The sequence below is a fragment of the Coffea arabica genome, chromosome 2c (genome assembly GCF_036785885.1).
Source record: "Coffea arabica cultivar ET-39 chromosome 2c, Coffea Arabica ET-39 HiFi, whole genome shotgun sequence".
Classification (NCBI taxonomy): domain Eukaryota; kingdom Viridiplantae; phylum Streptophyta; class Magnoliopsida; order Gentianales; family Rubiaceae; genus Coffea; species Coffea arabica.
This window is the reverse complement of record NC_092312.1, coordinates 45,756,376-45,764,481: the sequence shown is the minus strand read 5'-3', so window position 1 is coordinate 45,764,481 and position 8,106 is coordinate 45,756,376. Positions and strand designations below refer to the sequence as shown.

General features: G+C 37.4%; 1 long non-coding RNA gene across 1 annotated transcript; it reads right to left on the bottom strand.

Moving 5' to 3' along the window:
• Positions 1-5,201: 5,201 nt before the first annotated feature.
• Positions 5,202-7,886, bottom strand: LOC140035963 (uncharacterized). Its single transcript, XR_011839858.1, has 3 exons — positions 7,537-7,886; positions 6,115-6,175; positions 5,202-5,384 (listed from the first exon to the last, which is right to left on the bottom strand). It is a non-coding gene; the product is annotated as an uncharacterized lncRNA (long non-coding RNA).
• Between the last annotated feature and the right edge of the window lie 220 nt (positions 7,887-8,106).

Sequence of the window (8,106 nt, the reverse complement as noted above, 5' to 3'; positions counted from 1 at the left end):
ATTTATAAGTACAAGTTTTTGATATAGCAAAGTAACGAGCATGAAGAGTTCATAAATGTGAGCAATAACACGTCAAGTAACAATCGTAAAATGAGCGAGTGTAGAAGTTTTTCAAAAGAAACAATAATCCAATAAACAATAATCATTCCAAAGCATAAGGATACGGATGGCTCTCAGGAGCCAACTTCCATTCATCATCAGGGCTTGATCACATAGTAGTTGACACTCCGTCAACTTTCAAGTAAGTAACCAATCCAGTAGAACACCACTTAAACGACTCTCCGTCCACCGTTCAACCCCCAGCTGGGCCCAAAATCCTCAAGAACACGGGTGGTAATACTCGAGTATACCGATTAGTCGAGAAGATATCACTCCACTCGACAATACAAGAGACCCAGGGTTCGTTACCCAATCGACCAAGCCCTTGCCGGCTCGACTAGAGTAACTCGCCACAGGGTTTCTGGAATTCCAGGAAGTGCGCGCATCATAATCAAGTATATCAAGTCAATTGCAACAATAAACAAGTATATCACGTAAGGGCAAGTGCGATAAAGTACACTCTTGCCCTTACAATTCACGTATATAACATGTAATCAGATTGGTCACGTATCAAGTTCAAGTATCAAGTTCAATTCGGTATTTGAAAGCACTCACCCAAAAGATATAGTGCTACTGGTCACTTTCAGGTTATACTCCGAGTTCGGAGTCCAAATCTGCGATAAAACTCAATTTGAGAACTTTGAAACATGATTAGAGTTCGAAACTTAGACGTTTCGTTCAATAAGAATCAAGAAATGAAAATTCACTTGGAGAATACTCGTGAAACACTCGCTCACTTTTTAAATGATAAAACTTTGTAACATTTATACTTGAAATGGTCATGCGAGTCGAAAGTACAAGGAAATCGTACTTTGAACAATCATTATTTCATTTCTCAAGGGTACAAGTTCGGCCAAGTCCTTATTTATATATCTTGGGACAAGAAGACTTAAGTACCCTAGATGGTTCAAGCAGTAATCACTCTTAACTCATACTCAAGTTGCAAAGATAGTTTTCTAGACCTCGAGTAAAAATTCGGGCAGCATGCCCTTTGTGTTTACCTAATTTCCAGCCATTTAGGCTTCATTATTTTTCTTCAACCAAAATCCAACATCATAAATATCAGCAATTCAAGTCAAAAGCCGTTCCATAGGCTTACAATATCATAAGAATAGGAATTACAATAATAGCAAGTGCAGAAATACAATCTAGCACAAGGCAGATTTGACGTATGAATGCGGAAATAACATATCCGAGGCTACACTTATCGGATTGAGACGCAACCTAAGCCGTTTCGAAGCTAAGATATAGGGCTGCAATGTTCATGAAGGTCACTTAGTCCAGTTCCTAATGTAGCTTAGTCAAATCCTCAAATTACAGAACCAAAATCCAATTTGTCGGCTGATAACCGCCTTACACTGTAATGGTCATATCTCAGAGTACACAAGTCCGATTCAGGTGTTCTTAGAGGAATTTTAAAGCTAAGTCAGAGTACCACAACGTTCATGTTTTGGTAAAAAGCTAAATCAGTACGCATTCTAGTGAAAAAACGTAATAAACTGGACAAACTGAAGAAACGGACTGCTGAGGAAAAACTTAAAACAGTAAGGGTATTTTGGACTTTTCATGACCTATGTTGCTCCGATTGAGCTGAAATTTTATAGGTACCTATAAAATACCATTCTCTACAACTTTCATTCTTTGACCTAAGGCCAATTCGGCCTCCAACATACAGTTACAAAACCGGACAGAATGGAAGCAAGAATTTCCAGAAATCTGGAATTTTTAGTTTTTAATGCAATCTTCCTTAATTTCTCACTTCAATCACTACCAAAACCCCTTCTATAAACTTAATTACAACATATATGCATCATACACCAAATTGGGCAGAAATTCCTCAAGCCCTAGTTCATCATATAAAAAGGGAAAAACTTCCAAAACATGATAGCATCCATGATTCCACCACAAATCAAGTTACTAAGCTTAATTTAAACAAGATTGAAAGTAAAATTTAGAGATATCATCTTCCTTACCTTGATTAGAGTTCTCCAAGTGTAGCCCAAGCTTTCTCTTTCCAAAATTTCACCAACAATCACTAACTAATCACTCAAAGGTAAGTTTAATCGGTTTAGAAATTTAATTTGTCACTTGGTTGGTTAGAATCAAGAAGAAGGAATTGTTTCTTGCTCTCACTTTCTCTCTCCCTCTTGGTTGACCAGCTGCTGGAAAAATGAAGAGGAAAGTGCAGAAAATTGGTTTAAGAAGGCTAGTTAATCACTTGGCCAAGAAACTCTAGGGTGGCGACACTTGTCGCCACCACCACCTTTCATTTTTCTCTTTCTTCCTTGCTATTTTCTAGCCTCAAATTTTCGGTCAAAGCAGCTGCCAAACAAGAAGATGTTTTGCTCAAAAGTCAATAAGCTTGTATGGTAAGAAAGTGGTGGTCAAGTGGTGCGTTCAACCGGTAGTGCGCGGGACCCGCCGGTTCGCGTCGTTTTTCTTAAAAACACACGTATTAGGGTTTTTACTTCCCATTCACTAACCTTATATCATTGCTACTAATCACATATTATTTCTCACTTAAAAGTCACTTTTAATCACCAAATTGATCCTTGGTCAGTATCGAAAATTCATCCGGCGAAAAATCGCGAAAACCCTAATTTTGCTCAAATCTTGAAACCGAAGTGTAAAACCCTATTTCCAGGTTCATCTACACTTATTGTTGAACAATTGGGTAGTAGGGCCTTAATAAATAATAATTTTCAAATAAAAGGAAATTTTTAAGAAAACGTGAGGAATTTACAATTTCAATAATTAACATTAGGATCTCCAGTAAAATATGAAAGATTTAAGAATCCGTTTAGTCACAAGTAAACTAGGGTTTTTTTTTTTTGATTAAAACATTAGGGTTTCTAGTCTTTTAAAACAAAATAAGGTTTTAAATCAAACCCGAAGAAATATACTTTAATATTTTCTTCACAGACAACCTCCTAATATTCGGGATGTTACACATTGGCCTGAGTATACAGATTTTTGTAATCAGTAATCCAACTATTGGGTAATAGTTGAACTAGATCTGACTTAGAAATCTGTCTTGGAATATGTGTGTAGGATGTTGAATTTTTCTCATCAACTTGGATAAGAAGAGCATCTTCACCACCAGGAATAGTAAGATCAAGAGCATGATTTTGAACTTTGTATGCCATTTGATAATGGAGAGTTGCGGCTATTGCATCTTGGACTTGATCTACACCAATGATCTGAATCTGTACCTTTAAAGCATCAAGAAGATGAGGATCCACCAAAGACATATTAAAATTTGGGAAAAGAGTCACAAACACAGTTCTAGCATTTAATGTTGTTTCCACAGTTGCAATACAAGCATGCTGATATTGTGTGAAACGGGTGTCTAGTAGTGCTACACGAGCAACTACAGGGAGTCCTTTTCTTCCATTAAATGATGAGGAAATCCTTATCGCTCCAAAATGTATATGAGTATCCTTGTTGTCTCCACTGCAAAGGAAAATCATTTGGAATATGCAGAGTTATGAATTGTTCCTTTTTTGTGGCAGGGATTGGATGTTGATCAATCTTGGAGGCTTGGATATATTCTTTAATTCCCTTAGGATGATACTGAATTAAAGATTTAATTACTCTTGTGGGAGAAAAAGATTTCTTACCAAAAGTAGTATAAGGATTAATAAGAGGTAAAGAGGCAGGATTAACCACCTTTGGTTCAACAGACACTTCATATAAATAATCTAATTTACTACTATTAGTTTTATTTAAAACAAGATTACTAGAAGTAGATATAGAAGATGAACTAGATGAAGTCATCATTACAACAAACTTCTTACTCTTCTTGACATAAAATAACAAAAAGACGATGATACAATAAATCAATTCTAACCTGTCTACTAACTAAAGTATATGACATAGGATGTAAAAACTCAGCAGCCTCTTTTTGTTCTTTTTCGTAAATATCTATAAAAAGCAAGCAATTTTCTTTGGTAAAATTATCATAAGCACACCAATGATTACCCTGGAATATACGATTACAGATATATTCATACCAAGCATAATAATCTCCTTCTAATTCTAACCATTGCATATTAGCATGATATTCATCAATAATATTCATAAGATTATCTCTGGGAAAATACAGAAATATAACAGAATAATGTTACTGTTCCTCCCAAGGGTATGGCTCTGATACCAAATACCAGAGTGCCTGCTTAGAATCCCATATCAGAGTTGTAACGTACTCTTTGAAAGTATTCCCGAACACACAACAGCCTCTCTCCATCGGGCCTTCAAGGTTCAAGGGACTTTTATCACAAGAGTAAATTATAACAAAGCTATGATAATCTAAGCAGCACGCAGCTACAAGGATCTCGGCCTTCCCTTGGGAGAAAACTAAAACTTTTAGCCCATCGTGTATAAAACACTCTTAGGTTTTATTGAATAGAATATGTTCATCTAAAGAATAGCCGAAAAGAAGAATGTCATCTATATAGATGAGTGTTGAATGCAAGATAGGCTGAAAAATCCTTATCATGGCTTTTTGAAAAAGCGAAGGTACCGTTTTGAGACCAAAAGGCATCACCTTCCATTGATAATGATGATTTGGAATACAAAACCCAGTTTTGTGCCTATCTTCAGGATAAATTCCTAATTGCCAAAATCCAGATTTAAGATCAAATTTTGAAAACCATTTTGCTTTGGTAATTTGAGAAAAAGTGTATGTGACGACCCCATCTTCCCCTAAGGCGAACCAGAGGGGTCGACGAACCGCCTGCCCAGCTCTCGCCAGGACTACGGGTCTCAAACAACTCGAATTTCGTTTAGTTTATAAAGAAAAATTCAACAAAGTAAACGATTTATCCCATTAACTTGTTCTTATAACCATAATATCATTATGCAAGAAAGTATAGCGCTCGAGCACTTCAATCGGACAAGAAAACGAAAAAACGAAAATTTGCCGCGGATGAACAGTAACCGGCCACGTCACTATCCGGCCAGAATCTGGCCGGATACCTGTGACGACCCCACCTCCCCCTAAGGCGTACCAGAGGGTTCGGCGGACCGCCTGCCCAGCTCTCGCCAGGACTCATTCACTCGTATCACGTGCAGACATCCATAGACCATAAATAACATCGCAATTCAAGCTTATAATTTACATTGATAGAAATCGAGGTACAAAGCCTCAATATACTCAAACTGGTTCAGGGCGTATACAATCCAAATACAAAACATTCTATTCGAGTAACAGCGCGAGTACAAGTCAAAAGTCAAAACAACTAGTCTATGCTAGACTTTACATATCTCACACCTCGCTCGTACCCCTGAAAGGAAAACAAATGGAGTGGAATGAGCTAAAAGCCCAGTGAGGTTCCAAATAGCAAATTGACCATTATTTATAAGTACAAGTTTTCGATATAGCAAAGTAACGAGCATGAAGAGTTCATAAATGTGAGCAATAACACGTCAAGTAGCAATCTCAAAATGAGCGAGTGTAGAAGTTTTTCAAAAGAAACAATAATCCAATAAACAATAATCACTCCAAAGTATAAGGATACGGATGGCTCTCAGGAGCCAAATTCCCATTGCATTACCAGAAGCTTGATCACGTAGTAGCTGACACTCCGTCAACTTTCAAGTAAGTAACCAATCCAGTAGAACACCACTTACACGACTCTCCGTCCACCGTTCAAACCCCCAACTGGGCCCAAAATCCTCAAGAAACACGGGTGGTAATACTCGAGTATACCGATTAGTCGAGGAGATATCACTCCACTCGACAATACAAGAGACCCAGGGTTCGTTACCCAATCGACCAAGCCCCTTGCCGGCTCGACTAGAGTAACTCGCCACAGGGTTTCTGGAATTCCAGGAAGTGCGCGCATCATAAACAAGTATGTCAAGTCAATTGCAACAATAAACAAGTATATCACGTAAGGGCAAGTGCGATAAAGTACACTCTTGCCCTAACAATTCACGTATATAACATGTAATCATATTGGTCACGTATCAAGTTCAGGTATCAAGTTCAATTCGGTATTTGAAAACACTCACCAAAAGATATAGTGCCTTTACTGGTCACTTTCAGGTTATACTCCGGGTTCGGAGTCCAAATCTGCGATAAAACTCAGTTTGAGAACTTTGAAACATGACTAAGATTCGAAACTTAGACGTTTTGTTCAATAAGAATCAATAAATAGAAATTCACTTGGAGAGTACTCGTGAAATACTTGCTCACTTTTTCAATGATAAAACTTTGTAATATTTATACTTGAAATTGTCATGCGAGTCGAAAGTACAAGGAAAACGTACTTCGAGCAATCATTATTTCATTTCTCAAGGGTACAAGTTCGGCCAAGTCCTAACGTATAACACTCAAGAAACATAGTGGCCAAGGTTCTCGCTAGTTCAAGTAATAAGTACTTAACCTTCACTCAAGTCGCTAATATAGTTTTCTAGTCCTCGAGCGTAAATTTGGGCAGCATGCCCTTTGTGTTTACCTAATTTTCCAGCCTTTTAGGCTTCATTATTTTTCTCAAACACAACCCAACATTATATAAATCAGCAATTCATGTCAAGAGCCGTTCCATAGGCTCACAATATCATAATAACAAGAATCATATTAAGTACAGGTGCAGAAATTCAATTTAGTTCAAAACAGATTTGACGTACAAATGCGGAAATAACATATCCGAGGCTACGCTTATCGGTTTAAAACGAAACCTATGCCGTTTCGAAGCTAAGACACAGAGCTACAACATTCATGAAGGTCACTTAGTCCAGTTCCTAATGTAACTCAGTCAAATTCTCGAATTACTAAACCAGAAACCAATTCGTCGGCTGTTTAACCGCAGAACACTGTAATGGTCATAACTCAGTGTAAAAAAGTCCAATTCAGGTGTTCTTTGAGGCATTTTAAAGCTACTTCAGAACACCACAACTTTCATGTTTTGGCTCAGAGCTAAATCAGTACGGATCCTAGTCAAAAAACGTGATAAACTGGACTTAACTGATGAAACGGACTGCTGGGAAATATTTAAAACAGTAAGGGTATTTTGGACTTTTCACATCCTACGTTGCTCCGATTGAGCTGAAATTTTGTAGGAACCTATAAAATGTCATTATCTACAACTTTTCTTCTTTGACCTAAGGCCAATTCGGCCTCTAACACACAGATAAAAATTCGGACAGAATGTAAGCAAGAATTTCCAGAAATCTGAAATCTTTAGTTTTTAGTGGAACTTTCCTTAATTTCTTGGTCTAATCACTCCCACAACACCTTATGAAACCTCAATTGCAACATATAAGCATCTTACAACAATTTGGGCAGAATTTCCATAAGCCCTAGTTCATCAAATAAATTGGGGAAAAACCTCTAAAACATGCTAATCATCCATGATTCCACCACTATAATCAAACTACTAAACTTAATTTAACAAAATTGAAAGCAACACTTAGAGAGATAAGCTCTCTTACCTTGAATAGAGGTTACAAAGAGCAGCCCAAGCCTTCTCTTTCCAAACTTTCACCACCAAACACTAACTAACCACTCAAGGACAAGATTAATCGGTTTAGTTCTTTGGATTTCTCACTTTGTAGCTTGAATCAAGAAGAAATGAAGAAGTTTTTCTCTTGGTCTTTCCCTCTCTCTCTTATTTCGGTTATGGAGCAGAAAAATGAAGGAAATGGAGCTTAACTTGTCTTATAAGGAAGTAAGAAGATTAAGGCTAATTGTGTCCACAATTTTTGGCCAACACTTGGACTAATCTTGTCCACAAATTTTTCTCTTTCTTCCCTTACATTTCTAGCCTTATAATTTCGGTCAAACCAGCTGCAAATTAGGAAGATATTTTGTGCAAAAGTCAATAAGCTTGTTTGGTAAGAAAAATGGTGGTCAAACGGTGCGTTCAATCGGTAGTGCGCGGGACCCGCCGGTTCGCGCCGTTTTTCTTAAAAACACCCGTACTAGGGTTTTTACTTCCCATTCACTAACCTTATATAATTGCTCCTATTCACATATTATTTCTCACTTAAAGGTCACTTTTA